This window comes from Apteryx rowi, unplaced genomic scaffold (genome assembly GCF_003343035.1).
Source record: "Apteryx rowi isolate R43461 unplaced genomic scaffold, aptRow1 scaffold_72, whole genome shotgun sequence".
Lineage (NCBI taxonomy): Eukaryota > Metazoa > Chordata > Aves > Apterygiformes > Apterygidae > Apteryx > Apteryx rowi.
The window spans coordinates 1631329-1653165 of record NW_020451005.1 but is presented as its reverse complement, the minus strand read 5'-3'; the positions used below and the strand labels follow the sequence as shown (position 1 = coordinate 1653165).

Below are 21837 nucleotides of genomic sequence, written 5' to 3'. Positions count from 1 at the left end.
GCCCCCCGGAGCCTGCAGCCCGCGGGCCGCCCGCGGTGCGGGCGCAGGGGGCTTCTCGGGGAGAGCAGCTCCGGCCCGGAGCAGGAGGGGGCGGCGGGCGCGGCGCCAAGGCTCCGGCCAAAAGTAGCGGCGGCGGGCGCAAGGAGCGGGCAGAGCCGGCCCGGGGCGGCGATGGCGGCGGGGGTTTGGGGCTTGGGGGGCGGCTGCGCCGCGCCCGCCTGCGGCACGTCCCTACCGCCGGCGCGGAGGAACCGCCGGTGGCCGCGGGGAGCGGAGCGAGCGGCTCCGCGGGTCGTGTCCGGCAGAGGCCTGCGGGCTGGGCGGGCCGCGGGGTCAGGTTTAGGCCACGCAAAGTGCAGAAGCGGTGAGAAATCAGCACAGCCCGAGGTTTCCGGCATTGGCACGTCCTCAGTGTCCAAACCGCGGAGGACGTTTCTGAAGATCTCGCTGGCGAGATGGAAGAGGGCGCTGTGACTGATACTCCTCCCGTCTGCAAGAGAAACCAAATACGCTCACAAAAAAACGTTCAGCTACCCAGTGTAGAAAGACATTCGTTAGGAAATCAATATACTTAAGTAACTGAAAGGTGTGTTTTCAAGACGCAGGCTTTTGACTGCTTTTTTGGAGCTCAAGTGGGATCGTCTCTAAAAGCCAGGTAGGTTTCTGAAGGTGGCAAGCAAGGAATCAGTGGCAATGTCATACTGCTACCAGTAAGGATGCTTGGTGGGCTGTCTCTTGGTTGTAGATGCACGCTTACAGAGAACAGGCTTTTTTCTTTCAGGACCTCTCAGGCATCCTTCGGGTCTTTTGAGCAATGGAAGGTAGGAGGCAGAAAATCCTGGAGTTAATCTCTAGGTAAGTGGCATACTGTGGAAGGTTTTGGTTTGTGGAATATTTTGTCACTTCATGTTGATGAGAGCATGCTGCCCAGTTTACTGTGACAGAAGAGGAACTACCCTTCTAAAGGACTGATCAGCTCGGGAGTCTGGGCGTTTATAAGACATGGAAATAGGGAAAAGGAATGAATGAGCTTTTGCTAAATACAAATCAAAAGGATAAAAGAAACCATAATCGAGATGTTAAAGAATACAAAGAGCAGAGATTTTGCAGTAGCCTGTATTCCGTTGTTGGAAACTTGACACCAGCAGAAGAGGTCATTTTTAGCACAGATTTGACCTGGTTGTTATTGCTAAAACTGGCTGGAAAACTGGAATGTCAAAATCAATGGTTATAATCTATTTTGGAAGGATCAAGTGGACAGAAAGCACTTCATCAAAAATGGCATTACCTGTTTCTGAGTTGATGGCAATCGGAAGCAAATGATCTTGAGTGTTTATGGGTCAGTGTTCTAACGGATAAGTCAGAAGTTGACAGGGTACTTAGCTGATATCAAATCGCACTAGAGAACAGCATGACCTATGCCTTACCCAGCTACAACATATAGGGAAAACACTGCTGTACTGTGGTATGCTTCAAATGAGTGACATATGCTGGAGGTCTCACGCTGCCAATGTTAAAATGTCCTTGGAATTTGAAAATATTTTAAATGCCAATTTCCTAACTCAAAAATTGTTGCATTCAACACAGGGGAATTCTATATTAGACCTCATCTTGACAGATAAAAAGGAATTGATCACAGAACTAAAGATTAGTCATAGCTTAGGTATAAGTGATCATGATTTGATCACATTTGTTATGTGCAAATAGAATTAAGTCCAAACCAGTAATATATATACTTGGTGCTTTGAAAGGACTAATTTTATAAAGGTGAAAACAATTACAAGGTAAATCAGTTGGGAGAAAGAATTTAAACTGAAATGAGAGAATGATAATTGGAAATGGTTTAAGAATGCTAGCCTAAATACCCCCAAAGCCATAATCCCACAACTAAGAAGGAATACATTTGTTGAAAAGCCAGTGTGGCTTACAAGGAAAACATACATGACATAGAAGACGGAATGTAGTATTATACATATAAACTGGAACTGAGGAAGTGTCAAAAATTACTGTGGGAAGCAAAAGGTTATAAGGGAAAATATATATGGTCAACAGAGTTAAAATGAGGAAAAGGAAAGATTTTTTTCCAGTACAGAGCATAGAAATATGATCTGAACAGTGATAAGACCCATCAGCAGCTGAAAATGACAGCTTTAGTCAAAAATTTGGAATGCTAAAATATATATATTTCTTCTGTGCATTTGGGAAGATGGCAGATGATGTAGTTATGTTGTATGGCATTGAAGAGTAGCTTTCTTTTCAAATGATAATGTAGGAGGATGGTTCAGCTTCAATTACTAAAAGAAACCTCTGGCATCAGAGAGTTTTGAATGAACATCTCAAGAAGCTGTGTACACTATCAGTGTTCATTTTCAGCAGGTCTTGGAACACTAAGACATGTACATAAAGAGGGTAAAGCTAATAGTCTTCTAAAACTTTGAAAAAATAAATGGGATAACAGTAGTTCACATGAACATGACATTGGTCACAAGCCAAATACAGAACAGCCAATATAAGATTCAGTTAATTAAGAATTTAAAAGAGGACAGATAATTCCAATTAACATGGGCTTCTGCTAAAAAACAGATCCTGGCAAATGGATTTTGTTTTGTTAATGAGATTGCAAGTTTCACATATTGCTGTAATTTGATTATACCAGAGTAAAGCATTTGCATTATTATCATACGGCTTTTTGCATGAAGCACTACAATGACACAAGTATTTGTGTACTATACCTAAACTTACAAAGAAAACTTATAAAAACTGAAAAAGATAAAACATGAGATTGAAAGTTAATGGCAATTTTCTGGAAAAATATATTGAAAAATTATCCTGAATACTTTACAAGCAGTCATTTTACACCATGGGTAAGAGACTTCTGCATTAAGCATATATAATTAATGTGACTTGGAAGCAAAGTAAGAATTTTTTTATGGAGACATTTTACATGTTCAAAGGATCCTGCATGCCAAACAATATATAACTTATAGGGGACACTCTTTAATAAAGAATCAAAGGCAGTCTACATCTGTGTAGTAATATAAAGAGGCAGTAGTCTTTCTGTGGTTAAGGATGAAACCAACTCCTATTACAAAGCTGTGTTGTAGCACCAATATAATTTGCCTAGAAATGTTTGGCCTGAAAGTCCTGAAGGGAAAAAGTGTCTATTCATGAAGAAAAATATTTTTGATTGCTAACATTTTTTGTTGTTATCACTGGGTTAGGTCCTCTTCCAATTCTATAAGCACTGATAGTATCCAAGGAACATTACTAGTAGGAGATCAACTTTGCAATAATTGCTTGTGTACCTCCAAAATTCATTTGCTTAAGCAAAATTTTGTGTTCAGATGTTGTCTTATTCAAGTATCTAAACTGTAGATGCAAAAAGCGCAATATATTGATCATCGTATGTAGCTGTTACCCTTAGGAAATGTGTCTGTGCAACTTTAATGGTTGGCTGAAAATGTGATTGTTAATATACTGTCTACATTTAGATGCAGCAACGCCAAAAACTTACCAGAGCATACTGGATACTCTTGAATACTGCTCATAAAACTAGCTAAGAATCTGTGAGCTATTACTTTAACTATATTTAATAAAAAATGAATAGGCGTTACAGTTCATAAAAGACAGTGTAATGATCCATGTAGGATCGTTACGCAATTGAAATTGTGTAGGGCACCCCTCATCTTCAAATGATCCCTCTGCTTCTAATGGAAAATACAGGAGGGAGCATCATATTACACAAGCCTGTTCTGCTCCTCCGTCTTTGGCCCCTCATAGTTTTGATTTTTCCCATTATCTGTTACCTGTCCACCACAAAGATCAAAACTGTAATGTCCCCACTCCTCCATTGTAGAAGGGAGGACAGAGAAAGAGACTTGGGGAAAACTAAAGTGATTCTGGAGAACAATAAATGAAAAAGGAGAGAAGAGAAAAGGCTGGAGGGTCAACAACACAAAAATAGGAGCAGGGCAGCACTGAGCATGCTGCCAGGGCAGGAATCACTGTTCCTTGATGGGTACAAAGAGCCAGTGCAGGCTGCAGCAGGGTGCTCCGTGTGGAGACATGACAAGATGATGGAACAGAAATAATCTCCTGAGTGTCTGGGATTTCTTTCATCAAACTTCCTCCTCCGGGACCAGGGCCAGATTTAGAAGGAGGTAAATGAGAAAATTCTGCAACTCAGTGAGACCTTGGATGGCATACTAAACCAGACATTGGTTTGGGACAAACTTTAAAGTTGTCTCTGTAACTAGTGTTGTTTTTCATACCAAATGAAATATACAGAAACTTTAGAAAACCAAAGAATTTCTGCAGACAAATCCTGGAAGTTTGGCAGTCAATACCTCTAACCTCAATTTTAAAGTTTCATGTGAACTTTCTTTAAAACGAAAGAGCTACAAACCTGTCATCTCTCAAAACAAATAATCTTTCAGTAAAATGATTCATTTTGCCTATGCACCTTTTCCTTAGAAATGCTATTTCTCTCTCACATGTATATTTTTCTGATGTTCCTATATTAGTGGAAAGAATAACTTACTGTTCTATGCAGTTAACCATAGGCCAGGTACCACCAGCAACTGTTTCCCCTTACACACACATAGAACCACTTCCTCAAGCACAATACAATGTTTTTCTTCCATAGTAGACTCTTCAAAATCATATTTCAGTGCTTTATTCATAATCACTCTATATGTGCTGCTACCACTCTGTTTTCTTTAGAGATGAACATGAGGAATTTGTGGGCCAAACTGCTAGCATGGAGCCCAGTTTTGCCATTTATTGAGCAGCTGCTTTGATGGTAGGTATTGGTGATGCTGTAAAACTTGCTGATCAGGTACCAGCATGAAGCTAGCGCTTAAGGAAGCAAGCATGGTAAACACAGAGCCATCACAAACAGAGGTCCTGATAAAAGTAGGAATTAGCCATTTCACCAATTCTTCTGTTTTATTGCAAGGAAGGATCTGCCAGACAGGATTGGATACTGCTTTTTTGACAGCAGTAATATGTACTTTGAATATAAAAGTTAACCTTTACTATAAAATCCATCATTTTTAACTTTAGAGGCAGTTGTAATACATAACTAAACTGTCTGATTTGCATCTGATTTTTTCTTTACAGCAAATACCTATTTAGATCTGAAAAAGCAGTATCACGCTGACTAAAGATTTCTAATGTGGGAATTGCATCCTGTTTAACTAACCTTAGCAATGTCTCTACCTCATGTATCTCCTTTTTTAGCTTTCTGTTTGAATGATGAGATGGAGACAGCAGCGCTGATGAAGATCAAACAACTTACAGTGTGGAAACTACTATAAGAATCTCTAGTCTTGCTATTCATTATATACCTATTATGCATCAATATACCAGATTGTTGTCAAGTTCCACTGCTGGCATAATAGGCTCAGGAAAGAGCCAAATATTTGTAAGAGAACTCAAGTCTCCCAAATCTTTTTTCTACTGTTCTTGTCATGTTTCATCTCACTGTAGCATGCAGCTGCTATTTAGATGCAAGTGTTCCACAGTAATATTAGAGTGAAAGGATTAGATAAGCTTTCATTCTATCAGGCTTTCCATTTCTCTTTGCTTATGTCAGTTTAAACACTATAATAGGAAACTAAACATAATGGGATGGTGTTTTGCTACTCTAACATGCTGGTGAGCATTTATTTGTATAAATTGTTCTGTTCGCTTCAAATGAAACCCCTCATACAAGTGAAAACTTAATCACATAAGTAAACCTTTCCCAATTTAGCCCTAAACAAATAGTTCTAAGGGCTGATACAGTTAAGAAGAGGATAAACATAATTATGGCTTACTAAAATAAACTATGGTTATTTCAATAACAATCTAGTATTAATGTTATGAAGGTATGGAATGTGCCATGGTAATAATGGGGATTAGGGAAGAAGACATGCAACAAAAGATGAGAGGAGGTTTTTTTTATTTTTGCAAAAATAACCTTTCCTCTGCCATTGAAATAAGGGCTACAATGGGCAAAAATCTCTCTTCTTCTGAGCTCATTGTTCTGCAGGCCTGGAGATTTGAGTTTTATGTTATTAAAAAGAGGATATAAATATTTATTTGTAGTCCTAGAAGGTCCAGAGATACTGCACTTCAATGTTACGCCTCTCACAAATAATTATTTGGGCTGCTCTAAACAAACTGGCTTTTCTTGTCTCTCTGAGTCCATATTGGTTGGATTCACGGTAACCTAACACATCTCAGAAATGTTTAGACCAGTATTTCTTTAACCTGAGAGACATCTACAGAATAAATGAAGAGGTGGCATAGTATAAAGGTTCTGTTAGCATTTGTTTGAGATCACCTATGAAACTTACTCATGAGTGATGGCACCACAAGTAATACTGCTTTCCAAAACTCATCCTCTTAAGTCTTTTATATCACACCATTGTAGGCCCTATATGTCGGAGTGGGGGGACGGGCCCGGAGTAACGATGAGTCTCAATATGAGTATGGTCGTTCTCCCTTTATTAGAGCTTACACAGAGTATATATAGACAGGCGATAGAGCATGTGCTAGCAATAGCTGTATGATTGGTTTACAGTCTCTGTTCACGCGCCTAAAGCGAATACATGATTGGTGCAAGGTTGCTGTTCACGTGGAGGGGTTTGTCGGCCCCCTCCTTTACTTGTTTACCACCACTTGCCTTCCCCTTCTGTAATGGTCTAGGAATGTTCAAGGACAGCTCACATAGCCATGGGATCCTCCCTCCATCGTGAAGACAGGATTGCTCACTTCTAAGAGATCATGCCCCTTTTCACTTAACCATTCTTCCACACCTATATTCTACAGATATTACAGAGAAAAATGGCCCAGAATTAAAGAGTTTTAGAAACATTTATTCTGAACATTTTCTTATGGTCATCTATCTGTAAAGCTCTGCATACTAGTTATCAAGAATCTAGTGATATACAGCACAGCAATGAACAAAATTGACCCAACATACACTTTGTATGTAATTGCAAAAATCTTTGAAGTCAGTTCTCCAAGATCTTCAAAAACAAACATGAAAGGTTGTAAGTTAATTTTAAGAAACCTAAATAATGACTGGATTTTAGGGAAGTAGCTTTAGATTTAAAAAATGTTGGTCAATGTATAGGATCCTCTCAACCTCTAAGAGGAGAAAGTCTCCCTCTCCTTCCCTCTGCCTCTCCCTTCCTTTCTCTACTTCTCTCTCCCTCATAAAACTTTTGTTTTGGAAAGTTGTATTCAGTGGACAAAAGTCAAGCACATCAGTCAAAGTCTTGATAAATACAGGAATCTCATAGCCAAACAATTTATTACAATCAGCTTCAATTTATCCTGTTTCTGTGATTGTTTGCCTGAATTCAGGTATTATTACTCACAGATCTACAGGCATACATCACCTACTGAAACATTTGTAACATTAGCAACTTACTTGCTTTAGCTTGTTTCGAAAACTTGTCTAGAAAGATTTACTTAAAAAGTTAATCACATAGCCTCACTGACTCAGCTCATAAGTACAACTTTTTCATCATCATAACAATATCTGTGTGACATCTAGCTTAGCATCATGAATTATGGGGTAAAGGATAAACAACCCATTAAGAAATTAAAGGCCCAGAAAGGTGTAGTTTGGTAAAGGATAAAAAACCCCCACAGGGTATGTATAATCAGATCTCTGTCCCCTGAAGAGTAATTGTTATCTTTCTTTCATGAGCGTCAAAGACCTGGAGCTTCTCAGTGCCTCAGGCAAGTCAGTTTGAAGGTCCCCTTCATGACTGAATGGAAGATAGTAATCAGAATTTAGGTTGAGACTATTTATTCTATAGAACATTAAAAAAATATTTTATTTTGGAGTTGATACAGTCACTGTAATCATAGTTAGAAAATTTTACTGTTATGTGTATTCAGCGTGCCATTGTCTGTTTACTTTGGTTTATGTTGGCACAACATGCCTTGTTTCATGGAGAACTAGACTAAGTAGCTTTGCCTAATACAGTTATCCCCATTTAATTTATGTGGTCTTCAGTCTGTAATAAACGGAAGCCTGTGTGAAAGAACAGTGACTTCTGGATAAAGATGTCTTTACAATCCCAAGAGAAATAAGTTATTCTTAAATACGTTTTCATTTCCTGAGACTAATTTATCTCTGCAAGTATAAATAATTTGCAACAGATTGAGACAAATTACAATAAATCTGTGCATTGTTACTTAAAACATATACAGTCAATATCCTGACTGTTGTAATTAATTAAATATGTCTTTCTTTATACTAATGGAAGGGAGTAGTATTTTCAGACCTTCAGGTTCCTCTGAGTGAATTTCATGATTCCAGGTATGTGCCTGAACCAGAATGTAAGTAAATCAGAGGAGACGCAATGAAAATGAATGACTTAAGTAATGACAGTAGAGTTATCCTGCACAGTTCTCTTCCTTTTTTGATAGATTATGCTGGAGATGGCGAAAAAATTATTTGACATCACTAGAAAGATTAATAGCTAAAAAGCAAGCTAGCAAAAGGTGCTCATATTAATTTGTACTGAAGGATACATTTTTTTCCCCCAGTAAGCAGGAAGTCTTAAATTTTACACTTGGTCCCTGAAGATTGTTTCTTATTTCTATTAAACTCTTCTTATTGATTTCTAGTTCTGGTCACACCTGTGCATTGTATCTCAGCTTAAATTAAGTTGTAAACAGTGACACAAACAAGTAACTACGTACTATTTATAGATAACATTTCATAATTGAGGTCCTGAGACCTTTGTGCACTGCTGCAGTGCAAGTAATAAACAGCAATATGTTAACTGCTTAGAACAGATGTGTTCTGAGGCCTGGAGATCTGAAATGCTCTTTGCAGCTGACTTGCAGAACACTGTCAGTGACAACCAGCGTTGCTTTTGGCCTGCTTTCACTTGGCCCATGATTTGTGTAACATATTCAGTTGGGAGAATAGCACCCAGTCATGGATCACCTACATTTTAAATGTTTACCTATTTAGGTTCAAAACTTAAAGTAGCTGGAGTGAAAACAGCATGGAAAGGCAGTTTCTAGGAATCTATTAATGTGTTATCATTCCAGAGTACTGGGACATTTAGTGCCTCACCGAGACAGTGTGCCACTGACTTTGTCCGCATTTTCCTCTTTTGCTAATACACCAAAGATAGGCACTGTCCCCTCTGGGGACAGTAGGTCTGGGGCTAAATGGATGTTTTTGCTCCACTCTGTAAACTCTTTTGTACCCATAAGGCTAAGAAGTGTGGCTCTTTTTAGGTACAGTAGATGTTTACATAGAACTTTGGGAACTTTGGGGATGAAAAGCACTATGTAAACATATACTTCCACTTAACTTCACAATGAACTTAATGTAGTGTGATAAAATCACTGCATTATATTAATGTAATTTTGTTTTAGTTTCCTAACTAAATTATTCCAAGGAAGTTTCTGAACAACATGTGATTGTTGTTCTCAGCCAGCCACAAAAATGATACTGAAATTCTAATTGGATGCCATTTTAACATTCCCTATAAGCGACATGAATATTGGCTTCATTTATTAATTGTAACTGATTAGCCACAAGGCAAACATTTAATTAAACCTTGAGAGACAATAACATTGCACATAAATTATCCATTTAAGAGCACATAGGTCTTTACATTTCATTAAACATAGTTTAACCAATAACCACACATCTTAAGCTCAATCTGTGTTTGAACAGGTTTGAAGTCAGGAAATCCCCCAGTGCATTGTTTTTTTTCAGTCATTTATTTCTTGATGCATTTTGATTTGTATTTACTTCCTATTTGTTCATGCTGCTTTCCTGATTAGTGAGACCATCAGTCATATCATCAGTCCTACCAAATTATTACTTTCTAAATTATTTCAGAATATTCTCAAAGGTACATTAGGTGCTCAAGAGCTTTTTAAAAGCAAAGATCAAAACAAATGCAATGTTATATAGCTATATTTTTGAGGTTTTTGCTTTGAATTATTCTTGTCCCTATAGAGCTTCCTTCTATTCTTCTAGAACTGAGATTATTTTTCCTACCAAAACACATGCTCATTGTTATGTTTGTTTTTCTGAACACTGCCATTATATTGAATGCATGTTTGAGTATGCAATTCGGGTGTAAGCAGCAAGATGACTGCTTAACAAAATAGTATGAGGCTTAATACCCAATTATTCCTAAAAGCTCCCACACGTAACATGAGTTTGAATGGACTATAATCTGCTCTGTGAAGTAATTTAAGAAGTAGGAACACTCTCAAAGTATCCATGGTCATGCATGAGCTTTGTGGACAGGTAATTTTTCTACAGTGTATGTTGTCTACCTGCTGCATTTTCTGAATAATGTGGAACTAGGCAAAAACATCTGACAAGTCGGTGAGAAAAAAATTACCCCAATAAAAATAGTTTTGCTAGTATAGAATAACACTCTTTCTTTCTTCAAATGATTTTAAGATTTATAGCCCAACCTCAAAGCCATAAGAATTTGACAAATATATTATATATACCATTAAATACTGTTTCACTGTCCTATGATATTGCCTAAGGAACACAGGGAAGCATGATGTGAGGTTTGCTTGATTTTGCTTCAGTGTATTTATATTTATAGGAAAGAGAAATTACACAAGTGTGCAAACACTTACAGGCATTAGACATTGCAAATATTTTTTGGAAATAAGTCAAAATGAAAGCATAGAAACTAAGGAGGTTCCTGTAAGTGTCACTGCCAGTCTGTGTGCCTGCCTTCCTCTTTACCTGGATGTTGTCTGAGGAATACTCTTCTTAGAGCAGAGACCTTGTGTCTCTATTTTCAAAGTGTCTTATTTTTACAAGCACTGGGAAAACAGCTTCTACTTTAATTGTGGGAGGAAAGCACTTCTGAAATTCAGTCTTAGGGGCACTACCAAAGCTTTGCAGATAGTCACTACTAAGACATTAAAACCAGACAGGTTACTCTTATTTGTAATAGACATTTTTGAAAGAAATTGCCCAGCTCAAGTACATGATCTCCACCAAGGGACCCAGTGTGAGGACTAAATGTGTTTTATCAGATGGGCCCTCTCATATCCCAAGCCAGTTACAAAGCAATATTCTTTGTATATGTTGCCTCTTTTTCTTCAGGTCTAGAGACAGGCTGTGACTTCTTCCCTGTTTTTTTTTTCCTTTTAGGAAAGACATTTATTTTAGATTTGGAAAGCAGAGGAAAAAAGAGGTAGAAATCAATTATCAAATAAAAATAATCAGACAAAAAAACCCCAAAGCTGAAATACAATAAATTTGCATAACTGTCTGTGAAGTTAAATGTAGGTTACTCCATTCATGTACAAAGATATTTAGGTGGCAAATGGAAACTAGCTGCTGTGATGCACATCACATTCATATATAATTGAAGCACCCAAGAGTAAAATACTCAGGCACAATAGATGACAACTGATAAGAGAAGTAGTATAAAATGGGAAGTACAAAACTCTGGGGAGTATAGAGAATATCTAACACAGGCTGAAGAACCTACAATAGCTATATTTAAATTACCAGATAATACAAAAATAATAACAACTGAACTGCTGAAGCCAGAGAGTTCAGTGAAATACCGCCAACACACAGAGCTACTGTTGGAATGATACTGTGCAAACCAGGGATAAATCAGTAACATTTACCTGATTTTCTTCTTTACTGCGATTCACAGAGAAGAGGAAGATTTTCATTGGTCGCGGTATGTTCAGAACAGCGTAGCACCGGTTCCTCAGCATAAACCCATGTCCCTGGAAGAACTGCTTCACTCACTCACTGTGGGTCTGACTCGAAAGCAAGCACGGGGAGTACTCTGATGGAGCTGCCATTTGTTGCTGTTTGTTGTCCCTCAATCTTTAGGGAGATCTAAGTGCAACTCAAGGTACCGCTGGTCCAGTCCAGCCTTTTTTCCACTTGTTTGTCTAGTCAAAGTAACATCTTTTTGAGAGTGAAATTGAAGACAGCAGCTGGCAGTGGCAATTTAGAAGCATAAATTCTGTAAAGGACATATTGCTATGGAAATAGAGGAACCTGGATGAGTGCAGTTGCAATAGGCTTTGACATAAATGCCTTTGGCTTGTGGTGGCCACATGACCAAAACTGTTGAGGCAAATTCCTTTCTAAATGTGAAATTGGAGTTTGTATCAGACAGTTTCTTCTGAATTCAGCTTTAGGAGAGTATAATATTTATGTAAAAGGGATATTCTTGGCATTGATTCTTCTGTGGACAAACTTCAGGCTATTGAAACCAGTACACAAACATGTAGCGTTTTTACACCAGCATTTCCTCAGGCTCACAGAAATTGGGCATATTGTCTACCTTGTTCTATTCTGACCATCATTTTGAGCAAAGATGTAGGCTTTTTGATTTTTAAATCTCTCCAACCCAAGAAGAAGAGAGGATGATACTAAGGGCTCTTGGGACATGACTGTAAATTCAAGACCTTTATAACAGTTTGTTATATTTATGTCATAACAATATCAGTCTTTAGCTCTGTGGTTAGATGTTGCCAGATACACATTCTTACATGGTGATTAATGATAATTTATTTGATTTTATTTGAACGATGTTATTTAATCAGTTTCAGCTAAGTACTTAGTATCTCTGTCTTGAAACAAGCTGAAATTGCAGTTCAGTAATCTAGCCCAATTTATCAAAGCAGATTGTCATGCTTATGGCACAGTAATGCCCATGTGGAAGTGTGAGATCAAGAGCTCCATAGCACTGCCATGAACACTTGTTTTTTGTGTTTTGCTCTTGGGAGAACCCAAAGCACCAATAGTTACTTATTTTGTTCTTTCCAGGAAAGATTTATTCAAAGTCCATTCCTCTCAGATGAATTACTTATGCACGGAAAATGCATCAAGACACCACTTACAGGTGTCTTTATCACAGGTAGTAGCAAGGGTAGGACATCAACATAGACATATGGATAGCTCATAAAGTAAAATGATGCAAAATTCATGAAATATAGATTTCATGAAATAAAATGAAAATCATACATATGTTCCTCAGATCACCACTGATTGCTTAATGGAACAATTTTGATTTAAACTTTGTAAGTCTTTGCAGAATACCTGCGTCATTTATAAGTGAAAAAGCGCTAATCAGACCTGCCATTCAACCTTAAAAAATTCCTTTCAGTTAGGTAGTTTCTTATCCAAAAATCTTGTGTTTATTATAAAGGTGGTATAATATCTCATTCTTATAAGGCCAGAAAGTAGCAGGTTAGAAAAACAGACAGTAAAATAAGTCTTCAGAAAAAAAAATCACTTTATATTTTGGATGCTGTTTGCTATACTTTCACTAATTGATGTAAAGTTATCATAATATAGGTAGGGGAAGAGTTCTACCTTTGTATTGTTGCACAGTATAAATAGAGGAGCTATATAGCTGATAATTCTGTGTGTGATCTAAAAGTTAAATTGACCAGCTAATGTTAATTTTCCTGTGCATTAAAACTCAGTTTTGGGTATGCAAATTGTATTTACCTGTACATATCAAGCATTTCTTTGCTTTTTTTCAATATTACTACAGAATTTCTGCAGCAATGATTTGACACACTATAACCAACAATAGCAATTCTGTAATTTGGGGTAATTACTGTAGAATATTGTTATATTTTATAAGTGTGACACTTCACATCCTGTTTCATTCAGGAAAACTCAGTTTTTCATGTTTAAAAATTAATGTGCTAAAAAGTTAACATGTAAAAATTCAAGTTCAAAGTTACAATTATGCAGATATAGAAATAAATGTGAAAACCTAGGCTTTCATGCCTATAAATTTATGTATATTATATATAACCTGTATACAGTTGCAGTTCAGCATGAACTGTCATATAAAAGGGTAATAAACCCTCAATTTTTTTGGAGATACATCTTATTACTAAGGTAGGGAGTGATAGCTAATTCTGAGAAACAGAAATGTATACAGGGAAGAGTACATGGATCTGAACTGCTACATGCAAGACATCCAGTAGAGTATTACAGAAATGGTCTCATTCTTTGATAAACAACTGTGTTTTATCATGTAATTAGTGGACATCAGCCTAATTATTTTTGGCTGGCTTACACTAGTATGCATAGCTTTATATGCTTCCACTGTTATTTTTATTTTTATTTGCTATTACAACAGTTATTACAGTATTAGTTGTGTTAGAAGGGGATAAGCTGCTTCATCTGGGGATAAATTTTTCAAAAGCAAGTCTAGGATTAAAATACTGACCCCACTACATGTTCTTCTGCCCCAAATGGTTCAAATTCAAATCTCAAATGAGAAATACATATTCTTGCCCTGAGCTGGACTTAATAAAGAAATATTAAAGCAGTGGAATGCTCAGAAGAACATATATTCTCTAAAGATTACAACTAAGTCTTACCTGATTGTTTGCATCTTCAGAGTAAGTCAGGTTGTAAAAAGCACAGCTGTGATTCACCTTTGAGTGCATGTCATGGGATTTAGGTTATCACACTGTCATAGTTAAGTTGATGGACCTTCAGTTAGTCCAAGATAGGTCCTAGGATGTCTTCATATCTAAGACTTTTGTATGTTCATAAGAGAATTCTTGAACACACATTGCTGCTTGCTTTTCCTTACATTTTTTTGTACTTTAAAATACTCTCTATCTTCCCTGCACATATAGCCATGGTATTTCAATCCTTATTTGCTTTTTCAAGCATTAGCATGATGGGGGGTATAAAGAGCTGACGTCAGGTGTTATTTTGCATATCCTTTTTTGATTTCAATCTTGTTCTTTGATTCAGCCATTCTCATTGCTTTATCCAGTTACATCTTTTGAACTTCCGGTTGCCATATAGAAAACTGGGTATCTTGACAAGTTTTTTTCTATGCAGAGTAAATATGCCAATCCTGGGTTAGAAGCAGGATCTATGGTCAGTCTTTATGCAGTATTTAAGCATGCCTTTCCGGAAAGATTATTCTGATGTTAATTTTCTCAGGCTTGCAATGTTAGGCCACTGAAGAGCTGTCAACCATGACTAGTAAATTAAAACCTGTAGACAAATAAGATCTGTTATTTCATATTTTTCAAAATGATGACATGTGTGTGACTAACATATCTATCTTTCCCTCCTCCCCCCAACCTTTCTCAAATCCTGTCATTGACATAGAACTTTGCAATTTTTATGGTTTCATTTCTGTGAACTTTCATGGGATTCTACTATTTATGAAGTGGCAGATATCTCTGGAAGGTTGGGGTTTATGTAATATGTAATAGTAAGAGAAAAGATCTCCAAATATGCAACTTTTCCAGTATGTTTGCCAGAAATTTGCAGATATAGCTAGTAGAAAACTTGAAACATTTTTGATTAAACATATTGTTTGACAAAGACCTGTGTGTATAATATTTCAAAATTGATTCATCATTATGGGCCAAAAAATCATTTAAATTGTCCCAGCGTAATAATCAGGAATAGTACATTAAATAAACTTATTACTGCAACATTAGTAAAAGGAAGCAAAATGTGGCCATGTAATAGAATGTGCAAATTCTGTGTGTGTGTATTTTCTAATGACATCTTTGGTAACAGTAATGCAAATAATTCCAGTAATGTGGTCATGCAAATCTCTCAATTTGTTTTACTTTTTATAGTTATATATTATTCATGTTGCATTAGTATATGCAGTGTTTATCTATAATTGTAACAAGCACTTAATCAATTACACTATAACTTCTTGAATCTATAGGCCAACTGTTGCATCTTTAGTTAATATTTTAAAGTCTCCTCTTTTACCATTTTTCCCTGTGTCTTTGATGTTTTGTTTCTTACCCTTCTTGTTTGGGTTCTCTGCGGAATAGCCTCACAATAATCCTGCAGTTTTCTTTTATGACTGAAACTTTGCATTTTAACAGTTGTCTGGAGATAGTTTCTTCCTTGTGAAATATCAGTTTTAATAATGAGAAAAGAAAAATGCCATAAATCTGCACTAACCACATAAAGCTGAAGTCTCTGAGAGACTGATTAACATTGAGACTCTACACAGGTTTTTCAATAATTAGAGGATGTGCTTGCATGGAGCCATGACTGCTCTGGCCTTGATGCCATTTCCCAGGGCAGACAGCAATTATTACAGCCTACAGTACATTTCCTACATTCCCTGTCTCCAGCCACTGAAGATCTTTTAGGAGCAAAGGTCTCTTAATTTTGCACACTCTTGTCATCAGCCTGGATTAGCAACATATTTTGATTATTTTCTTCAGTTGGTATAGAGATAATTGACAGCTGCTTTTCTGCTGCAAAATCTTCTTTCCACCTGAGGTTGGAAAGATCGGGATCATAGCTTTGATTATATTGACGTGGTAGATAACAGTTTTGGCCTTTTCTGCAGGGCATCTAGAACCAAACTATTTCCTCCATCTGTGAGCTTGAGTGCGTAACCTCCACTCAGCACTCGTAAGCTTTGTGCTGTAATAAGTTTATATTTATTTATTGTTCTCAGATTTCTACCACTTCCATGTTTCCAAAATGAATTATTCATACAGGTGAAGGCTCTTTCTTCTATGATACAGTATCTTTACCTTGTATATATATACTCTGTGGGCATTTCAACTAGAGTTTCATTGTATCATAACAGCACAAACTATAAAACTCACCTAATTTAATATTAAAACCCCAAATATATATTTTCTTGTGGCTAGTAAATTAAAAGTTAAGTGGTTAAATTTAAGTGGCTATATTGCTCTTTAATTATACAGGTGAGATCCTGCTGGAGTTGTTAGTAGGACGAAAATGTCCAGAATGCTTTTTGTAACAAAACATTGGATTGGGCTGTATAGGATATGGGAGCCATTCCTATATCCTGCAGGGTCCGGATCCAACCAGAGGAAATAGCAGATTTTGATAGTATACCTGTATGGGTATGTGATTTCACTCCTAGTCACGTGGCTTACCTCATAATTTTCATCTACATCTAATGTTGTCTGTTCATGCTAAGCCTTTCCACAATGTTATAGTTAACTATAGTAAAATAATTTTTTAAACAAGAAGGGACTGCAAATTCACAAAATCTGCCTCTCAGCCATAACTGACTGTGTGGACACTTTCAATACAAATTCGTATAAATTCAGCAATGTTTCAAGCTGGCATAAACCAGAAGATGTGGAAGGTGAGAATCCATAGCATCGCTTAGTTGTTTTTTATCCCCAGCTGAGTTGCAAACTCCATCATGTGGAATACCTCAGCTCTGTCATATACGTATGTCAAATACAGCTCTTACTTGCTCTCCCTGAGAATACTGGTGAAACTCAGAACTAGAGCCCTGGTTCATGGTTTATACATGTTAGACTTGAACTTTAGCAAGTGCTATGATGTTTTAGATGTGGATGCAAGGAGCGTTAGTGTGGCTTGGATACCATATCAACATATTTATGTAGATTTACCCTAGGCAGGTTAACAGCTGTCGCAAATACCTAACCGTGGGGCTCAATGCAAGCTGGGTGCAATGCAGACTGTAAGAAGAACTGAACAATGAAGAGTGATCTCCAGAAAGAAGAGAGGAATATAACATTATGGATTAGAGAAATGATTAGAAATCCTTTAGAAAAGGAAGTGTATGAAAACTGAAGATAACTTTTCAGAGATAAAGTTACAAAGATTGAAACAGGAGGAGAGAAAGAAAAAACTAACAGATACTGGTAATTCAAAGAAATATAAATGGTTATTGAAAAAAGATGAAGAATTGTGAAGGAAGGTGAAAGATGAAGGTAATAGGTAGAATGTGAAGAAAACAAGGTATAACTAGACATTAGAGGAGGATGATAAGTTATTAAAAGATGTTGAAATAACTTTTGGAGAGAAAATAGAGTAAAAACATTGTCAGGCCAGGTATTGGCTGAAAGAAAAGTGAACATGCAGGGAAATATAACTGAATATCCAGTGGACTGATATCAGTGTTGCTAAGTACAGCATCTGGCAGTTTTGAACTGACTTTTCATTCATAGCTATTTTTGCTAGGATAGGTTTGAGTTATGAGATGGGAATACTGTGATGAAGTATACCTTGTTATTCCTGCATCTATTGCACATGTTAAAGAGATTTTCCATCCAGCACCATTTAAACAGAGAAACATTTTTTTCTGGCATTTTTCTTAAGGGAGAAGAACATAAAGTAATTCCTTTTAGCATATCATCTCAGCCACAGAAAGCATTAATAATAGCGGCTGTGATTTGTACATTTGGGTACCAGGGAAATTGAGCTGTATTAAAGAATCTGCTGATATTTCTGCTTTATCCTTTTCTAAAAGAAAATGGAGGAAAGAAGCAGACTACAAAATGGAGAGGAGTGCTCTTCCTCCACCACTTTAGAAAAAATTGAAACGCTATTGCATCCAACAGAGATAAGAAGAGATATACAGTACTAGGTAAAGAGAGGGCCCCAAAGTAGTATTGCTTGGAGCTGACCTTTCCCATGCAGCATTGCCGGAGTTGAGATAAAGGAGATGCTGATGCTGGAAAGAAGAAATGCTGGCTGAGAAGGAAATTCCAGCAGAGCAGGTAGACTTAAAGGAGGAAAGAGGATAATGAGATTTTTGTTTAAGAATCCCCATGCAAGATATTGCTATGACAAATATTTTTATAAAAAGCTTCATACTACTGTACATTTTAGTAGACTATTTGCTATGGAATATGATCAGTTATGACTGTTAGAGGAATTAAGCAGAAAATTTAAGATGCTGATATTCATAAAGAACATTCCAGTAAACACTCAAACACAATAGCCAGATTTGTAGCCACAAAGCCATGGCTGCTCAGCCCAGTTCTTCAAACCTGGTTTGCCAGGAATAAAGTCAAAGAAACACTACAAGTCTCATTTCTTAGCATACTGTCAGTTGCCAGAGCATCAGAGGAAATCTGACAGTGTGGCAAATGCAGAGTTAGCCTATTTCTTCCAGCCAGAGGTGGGATTAGCTGAGCTGAAGGTGCCTTAGAAAGGTACCAGTCCTGTGACATTGATGAAACCCTTTTAGTCCAAGACCTTGAGTGAGATTCCCCTCTGAACCCCGCTCCAAGGGAAAAGAACTCATACTTCTGCACCCCACACCCTCACTTCGTGCCTCCAAAGGTGTCTCTAAAACATGTAAGTCCCTGTACTATAATTTCTTTTCCCAGGCTTTAAATGTTTTTATAACAACAATTGCAGAAATTGAACCCACAGTTTAACTCAATCTCGCAGAAATGTTCTCCTTATTTAGTCCCTAAATATATTACCTTTTACTCTTATGTTTTATGCCATTTAAATTAGTCCAGCCTTCAGAGTCATTTGCTCCTCTGTTAGCATATTTGGATCCTTCTCTGTATTTAAAACTTCATCTCAGCTTTGACTCAGTTATTCCTAATTGCCAAGACCATTTTTGACTTTATTAAAAATGGTTTATCCCCTCACCAGTACTTCAGGAATTCTATATACAGCCACTTTGTAGCCTGGCTATTTCTCTTTCAATACTATGTCACCATCTACCCGTCAGTAAATTTCTATATGCTTTTTTATACAAGTTCCATTGCAAAAAGTTACTTCTGTGTAGCCTTGCATTAGGTTCTTTTCTAAGGTGCAGATAGAAAATCTTTTTCATTTCCTTTGTCTAGAAAGAACATCAGTTATCATAGGAAAGGCAGATACTAGGTATTCATCTGACATTCATTTCTGTAATTACAAGCAGTGTGCTTTTCTGTGTATATATTCCAGATTCCAGTGACTCATTTCCTTTAAATTAAAAATATGTTTTAATATAACAAATAAGTAATGTTCAGATACATGGGGCTAGATCCTCAGCTAGCATAAAATAGTACTCTGTTAGCTATGCCATTTTTTTGCCAGCTGAGAACGTGGCCTATATGACCTCCTTTTACTTGTTTGAATTTCTATCACACAACAAACTGAAATTAATTAGATTTTCAGATTTAATCTCTAAATAAATAAAGTCAGAAAAACAAATGTTTCAGAGTTTATGACTGTTAAAGAACGTTCTCATGAGATACAATGCTTTTAGTATCAGAACAGTTCACACTGCATTCCCTTTTAGTTGTTCTGTAATTATGGAAGTCCTGCTTAATAATATACTTCTTAAATAAGGAGTGTTCTAAACGGATTAGTCTCTGTGTGTGTGTGTGTGTATGTATATATAGATATGTATGTACATGTGTGTAAATATATATATAAAATAAAGGCATTTTTACATGCACATAATGAGACTGACAGCTCATCACTGTAGTGTGTTACTGTGTTCCAGATTTTAACAGAATTTTAAAGGGAATAAACATTTTTATATGGTTCACAACAACTAATAAATTAGCTTAGTATTCAGCTGGAGAACTATATTTTGCTTTGAAAAGGGGTAGAGACTTTATTATAACTGCTTCAGAGTATAAGCCAGTAGGAAGTGGAAGTGTGAGAGAGAAACACCTAAATGGAAAAATGTGTCACAATTCTGCACTGTGAGATGTCTTCTGCCCTTTTACTGGTCAGAGACAGATTACACAAACAAAACATATCTGTTTCAGCCTGATTTGGCAGCTGTTATGTTATATTCTTATGAGGATAAATAAGCTATATTACACAGAAGGTGCAGAAAATGCTTTAGTCAAAAATGATGATATTATATTGTGGTATTTTTAGTACAAAAATTATTAACAAAATATTCGACCATACTCACAACTCCTGCTTTTGTTTCAGGAAAGTGGGATTCCCAGTAGCAAAGACAGTACAGGCATTAAATCTAATTAAGAAGGAGCCACTTTTCCGACTAGACTACTGAATAAGGCGTTCATGGAAGAGTAGTTCCCCTGCTTGATGTGGTCGGATCAGGGGCCGTGTTGGCCATATAAAACCAGAGTGCAGTCTTTCCAGGGACCCCGGGGAAAGGATCGTGCGGATTCTAGCGTGGTGAGAGGGCAGGCTGCACCCTGGCTTCCCGGCTATGGTTTCCAGTGCCAGCTGGGTATTGCTCACCAGGGATGCTGGCACACGCTACACTTCTGTCTTCATTTTGCTGGGTAGACAGCAGCTCTGAAGTTCAAATGTTACGGGATTCCAGGAAGTTTATTTTTTTAAGGCAAAACAGGTAATGATAGAGTTTGATGTTAAAATTGATGAAACAGACTATCTAAATAGAATCTTTCAGAAATAAGGGCAGGAAAGAAAACATTAATACACCAGGGTAAAGCAGCACTCAAGACAGATTGATCAGAGGGATCAGGAAAAGATAGAGATGAAGACTGAAGAAATTCTCAAGCTGTTTAGTATCTTTCTGGAAAAACACGTCTGTCATTGACAAGAGTGTTCTAAACACTTACAGAAAAAGGGGTGATCAAGGTCACGTTTGAGACACTAGAAAAACAGCATATTGAAAGTAGTTGAGTTGTTGTCAATAGAACCAGAAAAGCAGATAAAAAGCCAAAAAAGGGAGAAAGGGGGTGGGAGGAGACATTATATTACAGAAACAGCCTGGTTCAGACTTACATTTTTCAAGTATGACATACATTTTGAATTTAGCCCAAAATATACACAAAATATTTCAAAATCATTAATAAAACTTAATGGAAAAGTCTGTTAAATTCCTTCTGCACCAACACCTACAACCACTCTCTCAAAAATTTCACATCTAACAGTGTAGCTTGCACAGATACATTTTCTGTACAAATTCCACGCTGTGTTTGCTCAGTTTACCAGTCAAAACAGGGTTTTGATCATTTCAGCACAGTAGATCCTGTCTAACGGATGCAAAACTGTATTCTTTTGGCTTCAGACATCATTTTCAACAATAGAAAACAAAATTTGGATCCAAGAATGCAGTTTGTTAGTGATGCTGCCAAAAG

The 21837-nt window shown here is 37.0% G+C and overlaps 1 protein-coding gene across 1 annotated transcript in view; it reads right to left on the bottom strand.

Annotated features, from left to right (window-relative positions):
- The window catches only part of TTC29 (tetratricopeptide repeat domain 29), a 152259-nt gene extending 137764 nt beyond the window's left edge, over window positions 1–14495 (bottom strand). Inside the window, exon 1 of the mRNA XM_026087532.1 lies at window positions 14386–14495. The gene's annotated coding sequence lies outside the window, so the exon portion shown is untranslated. The remainder of the gene's footprint in view (window positions 1–14385) is intronic.
- Between the last annotated feature and the right edge of the window lie 7342 nt (window positions 14496–21837).